The sequence below is a fragment of the Elephas maximus genome, chromosome 11, assembly GCF_024166365.1.
Source record: "Elephas maximus indicus isolate mEleMax1 chromosome 11, mEleMax1 primary haplotype, whole genome shotgun sequence".
NCBI lineage: Eukaryota > Metazoa > Chordata > Mammalia > Proboscidea > Elephantidae > Elephas > Elephas maximus.
In genome coordinates, this window is record NC_064829.1 from 31,703,333 (window position 1) to 31,720,998 (window position 17,666).

The window sequence follows — 17,666 nt, forward strand, 5'->3', positions numbered from 1 at the left end:
GCTTGATCCAACACTATCATTTTAGTTGCAAAACATTTAGAAGAAACCGAGGCACATAATTATGGCCCAATATCTTTTTAAAGACTCCTGAACTCAAAAACAGAAGTTAGTATTTAAAAACAAAAAACTAACACATGGCTGAGTTTCAAAAGCTGACCCCTTTGAAAATCAGGCATACGAACTTTCATTCTACCAAAACTATGGTGGTGCTTTTAGATATCCATAAGTAAAATGGCTAAAAAATTAAGATTTATGGGGTATAGCTAAAAGATATAAAGATTATCATTTTTAGCTGGATTCTAACCAAAAGGTCAGCAGTTCAAGTCCACCAGCCACTCCTGGAAAACCCTCTAGGGCAGTTCTACCCTGTCCTATTGGGTTGCTATCAGTCGGAACTGACTCTATGACAGCAGGTCTGATTTTTGGTTTTCTAAAATATAGGTGGTTTCAGAAGTTGCTAATTACTAGTATTTAATTATATATTTTTTTCCCATAAAAATCATAACATAATGAACATTTTAACACTATTTTATTCAACAGTTCTGTGAAGTGGATAGGTCAGGATTTATTGTAATTCTTGTATCATAAATTAAAAAAAACTGAGGCCCAGGGAAATAGAAAGACTTGACTGATTTCACAGTGTCCTACAGCTGGGAAGAGAAATAATCTCCCTTGATTCTAAATGCTGGGCTCATCTGATAAAAGCAGCCTTTATTATCCCACATCTTTGTTACTGTATTTCCTGTACGGCTCAGTACATAGTAGGTGAACTCAATAAATAAAGTACTATTAAGTTTTCCACGACACACACACACACGCAAAATCCAAACTCATTGCCGTCGAGTCGATCCCAACTCATAAAAACTCTACGGAACAGAGTAGAACTGTTCCATAGGGTTTCCAAGGAGCCACTGGTAGACTGTAGATTCAAACTGCCGAGCTTTTGATTAGTGGCAGAGCTCTTAACCACTCAGCCACCAGGGCTCCGCAACACATAAGTTACATAAATTCCTTTAGGATGAAATTTTATAATTAAAAGCCATCTTGGAAAGCAAAATAAACCCTTATGAAATAATCCATTTTGAAAATTTCCCAAATGTTAGAAAATGACATTTGTAAAACTACATACAATTTTGACATTTTGACAAAAGCATTCTTACAGGATTATCTTTTCATCTACAGTCTTATAATAAAATTGCTTTACTAATGGTATTAATAGGAAATATCAGTCTGTAAATTACAATTACTTCAAAAAGACTCAAGTTCTTTGGAACTATACAAAATCAAAGTTAAGCATTAAAATTTAGCTTTATTTCATTTGAGACTGAAATTATATCATTAACGTAAAATTTTTCTAATTATTGTAATTTAGTATTTTTTTTTTCTTTCTGCAACAGCAGACAGCATGTCTTGTAAACCACAGAAGTACAGGCGCATTTCCAATGGAAGCTGTCTAAATAATCTAACAGTCTGTACATTAGGCATATTGTGAACTGAGTGTGTTGAATCTAGATCTAATACAGACTTGAAAAACCCTGACAATCACCATGGAAGATTTACTATGCTGAGCTATTTACAAGATGCTTTTGATGGTGACATATAGAGCAACATGTGTTGCGTAAATAACATCTATCCCTTTCTTAACAATATTTCCCTTTAGAACTAGTTAGAAAATATTTCTTACTCCCAGATGACCTACATTATATGTTGTTTATTAGCATACTTCTAGCATTATTCCTGATATGTGACCATGCTGCAAAACAAAGAAACATAAACTTAATGTCTAGTCTTTTCTCTTGTTAGCACAGTAAAACATGCACTATGTTGAAAGCTGCCTCCAAAAATGATGACTGATGAATATGTTGACAGATTATACTAGGGCTTTTTTTTTTTTTTTTCTCCCCTGGTCTAATAATAAAGAATAAAATCACTTGACAAGCTAAAAAAAAAAAAATAACGGCACTTACTACTATCTTCACAATGAACCGATGCATCTGAACATCTATGCACATAAGTTTTCTTTTATCACGGAAAGAAAATGCTTTTGTCACTACCGATAACTCAAATACTAATTCTTTCTACTCTTAAAACAGTATCTAAAATGCTACATTCTGTTTTTATTAGCAAAGCCATATTCTTATCTAAAGCTCCTAAATTTATAGCTAGATGACGTAAGAACATAACGTGATCAAAAACAAGGCACTATGATTTTAAAAGACTGTAGCTTGAACTCCACCTCAGCATACTTTTCGACTTCCCAAATACAGAATGACGATACGCAAACTGGGACGTGGTCAGGTTTTTCTTTTTAAAGTCATGAGGAAAACTTTCATTTTTAGCCTCAATTAAAAAAAAAAAAAAACTATTTTAAAGGACCCTTAAAGCATCTACAGACTGCTGGCAAGGACTCTGGGAGAACCCTGCACTCCTGTATACCATCTTTAGGTAAAGGGATTTTAACCTGTGAACACTGTCTGATTTAGGAAAATCACTGCCTTAGAGGTAAATCCATTTCAGTTCTGCAAGGCCAGGATTATGGGGGAATTCTTAATTCCAGGCCAAATCTGTTTTCCACTGGTCCTAACTTTAGACTCTGAAGTTAAAAAGAACATGTTGAATCCCTTGTGATAGTTACGTTAACCTCTTCTGCAACTGGAAAAAGGGATAGAGTATAAGAATGCTTTGAAAAACTTTCACCATTCTGGTTACTGTGCTCCAGATCTGCGTTTTAAAAAGTAGAACCCCAAATGAAGCCTGCTAACTCCAAGTGTGGCCTGACACTGGTGGTGTGCAGCAGGACTGTCACCTCTCTGAGGACAATTACTCTGAGGACAATTACTTTTACTCACGTAAAAGACAACAGAAGAAAAGTCAAGTGAGATAATTTCTTTTAAAAAGCAGATAAAAGTAGAAACAGAACTTCCATTGTTTTGGCCCCAGATTGGCCTTTATCAACGCTTAAGTTGTCAATTTACTTGAAATGCTAATTTAGCACAATTTTTACAAGAGACTTTTTTTCATTAGCCTTTTTTAATGTGCTGCTTGGGAGTGGGATTGTCATTGCCTGATTGTTCTCTTTTGTTTTCTGATACTGATAGATGTAATTATCAAGGATACAACTTTTTCCCAGCACCTCATTATTTTTGATTGATTTTGAGAACAATTTAAATGTGACTTTCTGACATTCCTGTTTTCAGTTATACTCTGGTTAAAGTACTCAGAGAGTTTCTGAACAGAGCAACTCATAAATAAAAAAAAAAGATTGGAATCTTTCATAATGTATCATTAAAAAAAAAAAAAGAAAAAAGCATTTGTCTGATAACCCCATCCCCTCTATTTAATCTTTACCCCATTAGGATTCATGATTCACAGTCTCAACAAATAAATAAATAAATAAAAATTCCACTTTGTAATTGTAAACTGCTTTCTTTCTCTTTTTTGAATGTTTTAACTAAACACTGACTGTATTAAAACAAAAAAACAATGAATCCATAGTAACCCTGAAAAACAGAAAACCAGTAAATCTCAGCTGGCACCATCAGAGGTGACTACTACATGATTTTGTTATCCTGTAAACTGGTCATTAAGGAGACAGAAGCACCCTCCTTTTTTAGGAGGAAGTGTAGTCTGTGCTTATGTGATGAGGGAAAACTCGTCTTTACAAGAGAATGACAGTAGGAAGAATGAGAGAAATCAGGAATTCACTAGTTGGCCACCCCAAATAAAATGATCCTGGCTAATCATTAATGGACACCAGTACTATGAAGTAAAAGGTTATTCTGAGATGCTCGATTTCATCCTTTGCTAACTGCAAAGAGAAAGATGTATCTCTGCACTGAATTTACCTGGTGGTCATCACTGTAACTAAAGACGTAGCTTAATATTACTAACAATGGAACACCCTGACATTATGGGCCTCTTTTTGGGATGTAATGTAATATGAAGCACTCAACATCACCAATAGAGTATTCTTTATTTTAAAAGTACACCTGATCCTAACCAGCCTTGAGACCTAACAGCCCAATTTTCTGGAAATACAGAGGTACAGGGACAAGTATTACTATGAGGAAAAAAAAAACACACACACACACAAATCTGGAACATTTCCCACAGGGCAATTTACAAAAGCAGACTTTCACATCTTTCTCCCCAGGAGCAGGTAATGGATTCTAACTGCCTACCTTTCAGTTAGCAGCTAAGCACTTAACCACTGGGCCAAAAGGGTTCCTTGCAGTCATTCATAAACCCGTTGCTGTTGAGTCGACTCTGACTCATAGCGACCCTATAAGACAGAGTAGAACTGCCCCATAGGGTTTCCAAGGAGTGGCTGGTGGATTTGAACCGCCAATCTTTTGGTTACCAGACGAGCTGGTAACCACTACGCCACGAGGGCTCCATTGTCATATGCAGATAAAGCAAACATGGCTAAAGGTTAATTATTAAACCTAAGTGGTAGATATGTAGATATTTATTATATTATTCTTTCAACTTTTCTGAATACTTGAACATTTTCGTATTTTTTTATGATGGAATATATTATTATGAATAGGATAACTAAAATATGTAGATTTTTAATGCTAAACTTAACCTGATTAACTCTACCCTTCTGTCTGTTCATTTTATACCGCCAATACTGATATGTGGTACAACCTTGAGTATAACCCACCTGAATTTAGAGACTATCTCAAGAATACATTTGACACGTTAAACACCAATAACAGGAGACCAGACGAGTTATGGAATGACATCCAGGACATCATACATGAAAAATATTATGAGGTCATTAAAAAGACAGGAAAGAAAGGAAAGGCCAAACCAGATGTCAGAAGAAACTCTGAAACTTGCTCTTGAATGCTGAGCAGCAAAAGCAAAAGGAAGAAATGATGAATTAAAAGAGTTAAACAGAAGATTTCAAAAGGTGGCTGGAGAAGACAAGGTTAAGTATTATAATGACATGTGCAAAGACCTGGAGATGGAAAACCAAAAGGGAAAAACACACTCTGCACTTCTCAAGCTGAAAGAATTGAAGAAAAAATTCAAGCCTCAAGTTGCAATATTGAAGAATTCTATGTGAAAAATATTAAATGACTCAGGAAGCATCAAAAGAAGATGGAAGGAATACACAGAGTCACTATACCAAAAATAATTGGTCAATGTTCAACCATTTTAGGAGGTGCCATATGAACAGGAACTTATCGTACTGAAGGAAGATATCCAAGCTGCAGTGAAGGCATTGGTGAAAAACAAGGCTCCAGGGATTGACAGACTACCAATTGAGATGTTTCAACAAATGGATGCACCGCTGGAAGTATTTACTCATCCGTGCCAAGAAATTTGGAAGAGAGCTACCTGGCCAACCAACTGGAAGAGATCCATATTTATGCCTACTCCAAAGAAAGGTGATCTCACTTAATGCAGAAATTATCAAACAATATCATTAATATCAAATGCAAGTGAAATTTTGCTGACGATCATTCAAAAGCAGCTGCAGCAGTATATCGACAGGGAAATGCCAGAAATTGAAGCTGGATTCAGAAGAGGACGCAGAACCAGGGAAATCATGTCAGATGGATCCTGGCTGAAAGCAGAGAATACCAGAAAGATGTTTACCTGTGTTTTATGGACTACGCAAAGGCATTTGTCTGTGTGGATCATAACAAATTATGGATAACATTGAGAAGGATGGGAATTCCAGAACACTTAACTGTGCTCATGAAGAACCTGTACGTAGATCAAGAGGCAGTCGTTTGAACAGAACAAGGGGATACTGAGTGGTTTACAGTCAGGAAAGGTGTGCATCAGTGTCGTATCCTTTCACCATACCTATTCAATCAGAGAAGCTGTACTATTTAAAGAAGAATGGGGCATCAGAATCGGAGGAAGACTCATTAACAACCTGCATTATGCAGATGAGACAATCTTGCTTGCTGAAACTGAAAAGGACTGGAAGAACTTACCGATGAAGATCAAAGACCACAGCTTTCAGTATGGATTACACCTCAACATAAAGAAAACAAAAATCACCACAACTGGACCAATAAGCAACATCATGATAAACAGAGAAAAGATTGAATTTGTCAAGGATTTCATTTTACTTGGCTCCACAATCAACAGCCATGGAAGCAGCATTCCAGAAATCAAAAGATGCATTGCATTGGGCAAATCTGCTGCAAAAGGCCCTTTTAAAGTTTTGAAAAGCAAAGATGTCACCTTAAAGACTAAGGTGTGCCTGACCCAAGCCATGGTGTTTTCGGTCGCCTCCTACGCATGGGAAAGCTGGACGATGAATAAAGAAGACCGAAGAAGAACTGATGCCTTTGAATTGTGGTGTTGGAGAAGAATACTGAATATACCATGGACTGCCAAAAGAATGAACAAATCTGTCTTCAAAGAAGTACAACCAGAATGCTCTTAAAAAGCAAGAATGGTGAGACTACAACTCACATACTTTAGACATGTTGTCGGAGGGGATCAGTCCCTGGAGAAGGACACTATGCTTGGTAAAGTAGGGGGTCAGCGAAAAAGAGGAAGATCCTTAATTAAATGGACTGACACAGTGGCTGCAGCAATGGCCTTAAGCATAACAATGATTTTGAGGATGATGCAGGAGCGGGCAGTGTTTCATTCTGTTGTACACAGGGTCACTATTAGTCAGAACTGACTCGATGGCACCTAACAACATTTCTATTAGAACTCCTATTGGACACACATTGGAGCCTCTCTATCTTCCGTGTATCTTAACTGCTCTTACATGTATATTTTAAAAATCATTTCGCCTCTATATGTTTTATCTATGTGATTTTCTCTGTACTCACTTACAAATCACTGATTTTCTCTTCACCGCTCTCCAGGCTGGAGTTTATCCCATCTACTGAAGGTTTTATTTCAATGGCTATTTTTCATTCTCAATATGTCTAATTTTAAAATATACCAGGGTTCTTATTTTATTTCTGCCTGGATTTGTTTCATAGTTGCCACTCTTTTTAGTGAAAATCATTCCTTCATTTATGCTTTTGAGCTACTGAACGTACTATTTCAAAGTCCTTGTCAGGTTGTTTCACATAATTAATTTCTTCTGGAGTGTATTCTTGATCTCATAGCAGTTTTGTTTGTGTTGCTGTTGTTGTTGTTTTTTGGCTGTCTTGGCTAGCATTAGATGCATTCACACATTTTAAAATCTTGGTTTGCAGTGCATTTGTAGTGAGAGTGTTTTTTTCTTTTCTTCTTCTTCTTCTTCTGTGTTCACGCCTCCCTTGCTAATAGTTCCGCAGTTGCTTCTATTGGGCAATTCCAGGCTTCGAGACTGGAGGTAGATCTCAAAGAAAGTTTTCCTGTGTATCTCCTGTGTTGCAGGAATATAGGAGAAATTGCAAGTTGAATCACAGAGATGACACATGGCTAATTCAGTTTCAAGTCACAAAGCTGTCCTTATCACCCTTTACTCCTCCAGCTTACTAAAAAGCCCAAGTTCCTGAGTAGTGGTCAACAACAGAATTTTTTTTCCAGTCATGAGCAAAAGGAACTCTGGTGGCTCAGTGGCTGAGCACTCAGTTGCTAAATGAAAGGTCATCAGTTCAAACCCACCAGCCTCTCTGTTGGGGGAAAAATGTGGCAATCTGCTCTGTAAAGATTCACAGCCTTAGAAATCCTATGAAGTAGTTGTACTTAGGGTCGCTTTGAGTCAGAATCAACTCAACTGCAATGGGTTTGTTTTTTGTTTTTGTTTTTTTGGTGGTGAGCAAGGAAGTTGCTCCCTAGGCCCGGCTTTAAGCAGTAGATCTGGCCTTTGACCCAAGGGGATTAAATTCTAGTTACCACTTCTTACTTCTGGAATACAGCCCAGCAGGCCCCTGGCTTCAAACCCAATAACCACTTGGTTTTTATATTTGACTTCTGAGTTTCAGAGATGAAGACCTGATTTGAACTTGACTAAGAAACCCTGGTGGCGTAGTGGTTAAGTGCTACAGCTGTTAACAAAGGGTCGGCAGTTCAAATCCTCCAGGCGCTCCTTGGAAACTCTATGGGGCAGTTCTACTCTGTCCTACAGGGTCACTATGAGTTGGAATCGACTACACTGCACTGGGTTTGATTTGGTTTAAGTCCATTTGGTGTTCTATTTTTATATTTTCTCTATCATTGCTATATGTCTGGAGCATCAGAGAATAAATTTATGGAGCCATTTTCCCCAAGAAATCCTGCACCCACCCCTAGCCCGCTCTGTTTCATCAATCCCAAGCTTGCACAGTGGCTTTCAAGGAAAACCAGTCTCAGCCTCGGATGGGACCCTGAAGTTAGGATGTTGTACAATGATACTACGAAATATCCATTCCAAGTATACCCAGCAGTCTTAGTAGGAAAGCAACTTTAGGGTCCTCGCTCTGCAAATAGTTGCTATTTAGTGGCTTCGTTTATCTGTGTGACAGTGGACAAAGCATTTAGTGACCCTGAGTCTTAGTTTCGTTCTCTGTAAATTAAAAATAATAAAACTTACATCCTAGGGTTGACGTGGGAAGCAAGTGAGAAATTATATAAAAGTGCTTAGTACTAGGCCTACCATGTAGTACGCCTGCATTAAGCAGTAACTACCTTTATTACTCTTTACCTGACAGGTTATTACAGGGATAGAATGATATACTATATGAACTCTCTGGCATAACAAAGATACTTTTCAAAGGTTAGTTCTTGCCCTTTTGGGTGGAAGTTGAGACCATATGAAAACTTCTCCAAACCAGAACCCACTAATTTAGATTTTATGACAATTAACAAGGGTGAAACAAAAGTATATTAAATAATGCTTTAAAAAATTAATAATATAAAGAGAATCATAGGTTGGTGACAGGGTTGGGGGTCAGGGGAGGAAGAGGAAGAAAGAGAGGTTCAACCTAGCTAGGAAAGTAAGCTGTTTTCAAGGACGATAACAATATACATTACTGTTTTAAGAGTGAATCTATTAATTACAAATGAGATATGTGTTTAAGATCAGTAGCACCTTTACTTGGCAGTATTTTATTGGCAAGCAAAAGGATACATGTGAGTGAAAGTAATAAACCTGCAGCTTTCCACAGACACTTAATACTCCAGACATTTTACTAATTTAGGCTGGTCATTTTCCAAGTCCTTCTGAATTAGTGTGAAAATAAGTCACTGAACAGAGAAGGGAAAATAAGTACCCTCAGTGAAAGCTACTAATGATGAAAAGCTTGCCCAAATAATCCACTGAAAACCACAATCACTAATTTTCTATTTTTAACTCATAGTAGTTAAAAGAAGGACATCATTGTCTCAGAGATCTGGTTAATGCCCTAAGATAAAGACTATAGCACTTCACACAATGCCTGGTACATGGTACCAAAGAGAGATTAGACATGATCCCTAAATTCAAGGAGTTAAAATATAATTGAGGAAAGAGAACACACAAACACTGAACTCTTCACAGTATTCTGCCTAAACGATACGACAGCACAGTCCTGGACCGCGTACCTACATTAAAAAAGTATGGTAAAGCAAAGACAGCCTTGAACACATCAGATGGAGCTGGAAACAGCTCCCTGGGAGAGAGAAGACTTGATCCGGCTGAAAACGGGGGTAATTTCCTTGAGTTCAAAACTAAGTTATGAAGCGCCTACTGCATGCCAGACAAGTTGGGGTACTTGAAGGAATGAAAAGGGCAATTCAGAAAAGAAACAGAGTTAAAGAAGACGGCTTCTGGCCAACTGACTGAACAGGAAAAAGAGAAGCCAGACAACAATCTAGTAAGAAGGTACCTGGAAAAAGATTGTTTTAAATAGCTTCATCAAAATTTTTTTCTTTTAATTTTAGACAAATTCTACTCAGGCCAATAAAGTGCTAAGGAAGAAAAAAAAAATATTAGGCCAGTTGATTTTTTACAAATAAAAGCCAAAACTCCATAAATTTAAGCTACTATTAACCTCAATATTAAAGGGGGAAAAAAAGTAGGACTTTTTTTTTTTCCCTAGCTTTGCTTGGATCCAGACACCCTGGTGGTGTAGTGGTTAAGTGCTATACTGCTGCTAACCAAGAAGTCGGCAGTTAGAATCTGCCAGGGGCTCCTTGGAAACTCTATCGGGCAGCTCTACTCTGCCCTATAGGTTCACTATGAGTTGGAATCGACTCGACAGCAGTGGGTTTGGTTTGGGTGGTTCCTTGGATTCTCTTTGAATAGATAAAATCACATTAAAATATTATTTCCAAAGGTATCAATAGTCAAAAATCAGGAAATCACTGTCTTCAGAAAAATATGATTAGCATTCATTAAAAAATGAAACCCAGTGTCAGTGACGGAGTCATTGCCATGAATTATACAAAACAAATCCTATGTTAGAAACTTATTACCTTGAAGATTAAGAATCTTTTTCTTCAGTTTAAAATTGTCTACCAACACATTTCCCTAAAATTTGCCTTTCTATGTATTTGAAAGGAGCCCTGGTGGCATAGTGGTTAGGCACTCTACTGCTAACCGAAAGGTGGGTGATTCCAACCCACCAGTTGCTCCATGGAAGAAAGATGTGGCAGTCTGCTTCCGTAAAGACTACAGGCTTGGAAACCCTATGGGACAGTTCTACTCTGTCCTATGGGATAGCTATAAGTCAGAATTGACTCGACAGCAATGAGTCTTATATATCTGGACTTAATGTTTAACATTAAGAGCTGAATCTAAGCCTGTAGTTTCCCATGGAGAGATGCTCCCTTATTCATCTCTGCTATCTTCTTTTCTCCTGATTCATATTTTGGAGTCTCTTTCAAGGAACCTGTTTTATCTCCCCCACTGCACAGGCCACTAAGACTCCCCCAGGTAAGTTATCTTCACTTAGATGATCTCATTTAATGTTACAGGTTCAGTTGTTTATTCCTATACCATAGCCAATCTACCTTAGTCAAATTTCCTATAATTTTTCCATATACCCGGCAGTCAATAAATTTCATTTACTGATTGTTGAACAATCTAGCGAGTCATCCTACACCCATCACCTTCATCATAAGGTAGCACGTCGGTGCCTTCGTGAAAATCTCTCTACTACCTCACATAACACAAGAAATCAGTGAACTGGAAGAGGCTGAATAAGATAGGCTAATTTGATGCTGTAGTCAAGGCAAAAATTTGCCTAAGCATGATCAGGACATAGAATTTGCCTCTGGTTACTCACGGCTATAATATTTTTTAGTTCCTACTTTGAAGGGATTTATGATTCATAGCAAATTACAGGTAACTTTCTATATTGGCTGTTAGGTTAACTTCCCTAAAATTCAAGAAAGATAAAGAATACAGGGGTGGGGAAAAATAAGTGTTTAAATAATGATTCTTTTATAAACATAAATCTCAACAGGAAAAGAAGTCAGAAGTCAAATTAGAGTCTATTTTCCTCATTAATCATTCCAAATATATAATGATTGTTTTCACTTTAAAAATCAATGAAAACTTCCTCCTGTCTTACTGTTGCCAAAATGAGGTGCTATGATTGATAGGAGCCCTGGTGGCACAGTGGTTAAAGCGCTCAACTGCTAATTGAAAGGCTGGTGGTTCAAAACCAGCAGCGGCTCCATGGGAGCCGTGAAGATTTACAGCCTTGGAAACTCTATGGGGTTGCTATTAGTCAGAACTGACTAGAAAGCAGCGGATTTTTTTGGTTTTTATGATTGGTAGAAATCAGGCATATGGAGTTGGGGAGACGAAGGAGTCGGGACATTAAACAGCATATAGCATCAATAAATGCATCAAATATCCATATAGCGAAATCCTGAAAGTTGGATCATATGAATTACAATCCCCTCATAAATCAGGACAAAGTTTTGTGAGGCAGAAAAAAAATATCTTAGAACACATTAAGAAATATTTTCTTAAGTATGTAACTTCTGCCCTAAAAGTAAGTTGAAAAGTTAGATAGGTTTATTAGCTCATTATGAGTACTTGGTACCATTTACTAAAGAGCTGACATAAATGCCAAAATGGTAACATAAGAGCTTTATATCAAATTGATCATAAATATTTATTTTTGATTCTCCTACAATTCATTCCATGTTTCATCAGAATTATTTCAATACAACTGATCTATCTCCTAAAAGGGCGATCAGCTCTTCACAGGTAAGTGGGGACTCTGTCTCATCCACTGTTGTATCCATTACAGTACATATTGCAATTATTTACACATAATAAATTAATACCTACCAATGACTAGACCTGTTCATTAAAAAATAATCTTTTCTTCATCCTACTTCTCTTTAGATGAAGGCTCCTGTGGAGTCCCAGTTATTATTCCTTTATTTTTATTCCCAATGTACCCTTCCAGCTATCCTTACTGTCAAAGGAATATTTGACGTTCTGGCACTGTTATGCCTTACCTATAAAACGTACTCGCTCTTATTTTGGTCATTCCAGTTACCTACGTGTGTGCCGAAATTACCCTTGTCCCGCATCACTCTATCTCCATTGACTCTTACTTCAAGTCTCTGCATCCCACAGCAGTTCTTTTTTGCTTCTCCCATTCTCTGTTTTCATTTTAGGTTTCTACCTTCTCTGGTCCATCCCTTCCACTTGAACAGCTTTCCTACTGATGCATGTCAGACCACCCTTCTCCTCTCCTTCAATTGCTTCTAAAACCACACCTGCTCCATAAAGCCTGTTAGTAATTACACCCACACAACGCTGTGGGTGTTTCCTTTATTATTCCTGTTGTTTGTGCTCTCAGTAAGTTTTGTAGGGTAAAGGTGTGTTTCCTTCCCTTCACCTATTTTAAAACATGCTGTGTGGTTAGAATATATATAAAGGTATAAGTGGCAGGATTCTTTTAACCTCTTGATTTAATTGAAATTATTGGCTTTCTTTAAATTGTTCCTCATTTGTTATTCCAGACATATTACAAAAAAAATTTAATGCCCCATATTTTTTATATTTTCAAAGGTTCAAGCATATGTGGAGCTAGAGTGCCCTGGAGTTTTAGAATTGAAAGGGCCAAGCGAGCTCATCTGTGGCAATTTCCTCAACACAGAAAGTGACGTCCAGACAGATAAAGTCACCTTGCCATGACAAACAGAAGGTGACCAACACAGTAAGCCTAGAACTCCAGGCCACCATGAACATACTCATATTTTTATGGTATGGAAGTACATTTACAAAAAGGAATTGCTAGTGATTGCCACCACTCATCTGTCAGTTTTCAAACTGTGGTGGCTTATATGTTACCATGATGCTGGAAACTATGCCACCAATATTTCAAATACCAGCAGGGTTGCCCATGGTGAACAGGGAAGTGGGGAGTCAAAGCAGCACTGGTATTGAATTTGGAATCAGAGACAGTTAAATATCAATGTTGGCTTCGCTGATTACTAGATGCATGACCTTGGGCAAGTATTGGAACCTCCCAGCCTCATTTTCCTTATTAGTGAAATGGGACTTGTGATGCCTACCTGATAAGGCAGTGATCCTGACTGCAGGGCTCTGTCCCTTAGAGCTGGACCCACCTCTGTCCAAGTGCTTGTCATATTAGGCTGAGATTGTTCGTTTTCATGTCTGTCCTTCTCATTAGACCTGCAGGTGTTACCTTTGTTTTTTGGGGCGGCGGCGGGGCATGACCCTACTAAGTAGATGATGAAAGCCTGGACACTCTCCTCATAAAAATGCACATATGCTCATAAACACATGAACATGTAATTTGCCTAAAACTTCACAGGAGTCATAGGAGCCAGGCGAGAACTCTGGGCCAGTGTGTTTACACAGTGCACGGCACATGAATCCCAATCAGAGTATGTTTGTTGAATGTTGAATAATTTCCAAGATGCTTTCCAGCCCTATAATTCTGGAATTCAATTCTATCCGAAGGCATTTGCTGAGCACTTATTGTGCTGAAGGCCCTGAACTTGGTTCTGTGGAGAATACAAGGCCATAAATTTTGCTCACAAGATGGGAAATACACAAAAATGCCTACATCAGCGAATCAGGGTGGTAGGATCAGAGTCATCTGAAGTCTCCCTTACCTACTCAAACAACTCCTGGGAAAGGCCTGATCTTGGAGTCCCTACAAGGGGAGGCTGCTGGGACTGACTATGAGGAAAGGAGCAAGAGTGCTTAGGACAGGGGCTGGGTAGCAAGTGGGAAGACAGCATAGTGAGAAGGCCTTTAGCAGTCTGGTCCAGAAGCACTGCCACCACTCTTGGTGCTAGCGCCGAGATTCAAAGGCTGGGCTAACACGTGTTTATATCCCCACAACACTTGATAAACTTATTTTAACAATGAAAAAACAGGCTTCAGGCTCACAGCCTCTTGCAAGTATGACTACATAGTTAGAATTAGTAAAGCATTATTTTGTATTCATTGTATTACTTTTATATTCACCTTTCGACTTACATTTACCTTCACCATAAGTAGATGATACTCTCCTTATGGTTCTGATTATTTTTCTTTTGTTTTTAAATTTTAATTAAATATTAAGTACTTCCAGAAAGAGTACTTATAACATGTTGTTAGATGCCACTGAGTGGGTTCTGACCCTACAGGACAGAGTCAAACTGCCCTATAGGGTTTCCAAGGAGTGAACGGTAGATTTGAACTGCAGACCTTTTGGTTAGCAGCCAAGTTCTTAACCACTATGCCACCAGGGCTCCACTTACAACATAGGTAACGTATAAAGAGTAACTATTATACAAATACCTGTGCGCTGGTTCCCAGCTTAGTTTCCTCTGTGGCCCTCCCAGATAATCCATTATTCTGTCTGAATTTACATTCCCTGTTTTACTAACGAGGATAAAATATTTTCGGTTTACTGTATAGCTCAGTCGTCTAGCACTGCTATAACAGGAATACCCCACGTGGATGGCTTTTAACAAACAGAAATTTATTTTCACAGTCTAGTAGGTTACAAGTCCAAATTCAGGCTGTCGGCTCCAGGGGAAGGCTTTGTCTTTCACCTCTGGAGGAAGCTCCTTGTCCTCAATCTTCCCCTGGTCAAGGAGCTCCTCAGGTGCAGAGAACCCAGGCCGAAAGAAAGCCCTCTGCTCCTGGTGCTGCTCTCTTGGTGGTATCAGGTCCCCAACTCTCTGCTTGCTTCCCTTTCCTTTTATCTCTTATAAGATAAAAGGTGGTGCACGCCACACCCCAGGGAAATTCCCTTTACTTTGGATCAGGGAAGTGACCTCAGGAAGGGTGTTGTAACCCCATTCTAATCCTCTTTAACATAAAATTACAATGGCAAAATGGACGACAACCACACAATACTGGAAGTCACAGCCAAGTCAAAATGATACACACATTTTGGGGGGACATAATTCAATCCATGACACTGGACCTTCAAGTTTCCTGTTTATGAAATGCTTGTTCATTCACGTTAATTTTATTTGGTGACCTGTGTTTTCCTATTAACATGTAGGTGTTCCTTATATATTTTGGGGGAAAAAAGATTATAATAGCATCTCAGTGAGACTTATTTTCCTTTGGATAATCTCTATCTTGTTCTGTGGGATAATACCACGTCATATTCATTATGACAAATGTATTAGAAATTGGCCGTACAGTAGGACAAATCCTCCCTCTTTTCTTTTGCTTCAAGAGTGACTTTACTATTCTTGACCTTTCATTTTTGCTTAAACATTTTAGAATCTGCTTGTCAAGTTCTCAAAAGACTAAAAAAGTAAATTTTTGAAGTTGTTGAGTGTTCCTACCCATGAACACATTGTATCTAATCATTTATTTCAGTCTTCTTCAATATCTTTCAATAATGTTTTATCATTTTCCACATAAATGTCTTGCATACTTTATTAGATTTCTCAGTCTCTAATTTTTTGTGCTTTTTATAAACGGGGCTATTTTCAAACTGTATTTTCTGTTTTTTTGCTGCTGCATAAAAATTCAGTTGACTTGTATGAATTGACTTGGAACCCAGCAACTTTACAAAGGTTTTATAAAAAAAAAAAAATATATATGTGCTATGTTAATTTCTCTTTAGGTACTCTGGCTATTGTTTTATAGACAAATAACGTGACCTGCATGTAACAGTTTAATTTATCCTTTTTCTATTTTTGTGTTTTTACTTTAAGTTTTTATTTTTTTAATTGTGCTTCAGGTGAAAGTTTACAGCTCAATTTCGTTTCTCATAAAAAAATTTATGCATACACTGCTAAAAACAAAAAACCCAACTGCTATGTGACCCTAATTGCTCTCCCTATAATGCGACTGCACATTCCTCCTTTCCACCCCGGATTTCCCATGTCCATTCAACCAGCTCCCCTCCCTTTCTGCCTTCCCATCTCGCCTCCAGGCAGGAGCTGCCCATTTAGTCTCATATATCTACTTGAACTAAGAAGCACACTCTTCATGAGTAACATTTTATGTCTTATAGTCCAGTCTATTCTTTGTCTGAAGAAGTGGCTTTAGGAATGGTTCTAGTTCTGAGTTAACAGATACTCCGGGGGCTATGTCTTTTGGCGTTTCTCTAGTCTCAGTCAGACCATTAAGTCTGGTCTTCTTACTAGAATTTCAGTTCTGCACCCCACTTTCCTCCTGCTCCATCAGGGACTCTCTGTTGTGCTCCTTGTCAGCGCAGTCATTGGTGGTAGACAGGCACCACCTAGTTCTTCTGGTCTCAGGCTGATAGAGTCTGGTTTATATGGTCTCTTTTGTCTCTCGGGCTAATATTTTCCTTGTGTCTTTGGTGTTCTTCATTCTCTGCTCCAGTTGGGTTGGGAGCAATTGATGCATCTTACATGGCCGCTCGCTAGCTCTTAAGACCCCGGACACCGCTCACCAAAGTGGGAGACAGAACATTTTCTTAATAAACTTTCTTACGCTAATTGACAAATTGATGCAGAAGTCCCCAGAACCCCACCCCTGCTATACTGTCCCTCAAAGTGTTTGGTTGTGTTCAGGAACTTCTTAGGTTTTGGTTTAGTTCAGTTGTGCTGAGTTCCCCTATATTGTGTGTTGTCCTTCCCTTCATCTAAAACAATTCTTGTCTACTATCTGGTTAGTGAATTCCCCTCTCCCTCTCTCCCCACCCTCGTAACCATCAAACAATGTTTTCTTCTCTGTTTAAAACTTTTCTTGAGTTCTTGTAATAGTGGTCGCATACAGTATTTGTCCTTTTTGACTGACTAATTTCACTCAACATAATGCTTCCCAGATTCAACCATATTATGAGATGTTTCTCAGACTCATCTTTGTTCTTTATCTTTGCACAGTATTCCATTGTGTGACTATACCATGATTTGTTTATTTATTCATTCCTTGATGGACACCTAGGTTGTTTCCATCTTTTTGCTATTGTGAACAGTACTGCAATGAACCTGGGTGTGCATGTATCTATTCGTGTGATGGCTCTTCTTTCTCTAGGATATATTCCAAGGGGTGGGATTGTTGGGTCGTATGGTACTTCTATTTCTAGCTTTTTAAGGAAGTGCCAAATTGATTTTAAAGTGGTTGTACCATTTTACATTCCAGTCAGCAATGCATAAGTGTTCTAGTCTCTCCATATCTCTCCAATATTTATTATTTTGGATTAATGATAGCCTTGTTGGGGTGAGATGGTATCTCATTGTAGTTTTGATTTGCATTTCTCTAATGGCTAACGATTGTAAGCATTTCTTCATATATCTGTTAGCCGAATGTCTTCTTTGATGAAGTATCTGTTCATATCCTTTGCCCATATTTTAAATGGGTTATT

At 38.1% G+C, this 17,666-nt stretch overlaps 1 protein-coding gene across 3 annotated transcripts in view; it reads right to left on the reverse strand.

Moving 5' to 3' along the window:
* Positions 1-17,666, reverse strand: part of ZNF521 (zinc finger protein 521) — a 295,930-nt gene that overhangs the window by 133,471 nt on the left and 144,793 nt on the right. The gene's annotated exons all lie outside the window — the stretch shown is intronic.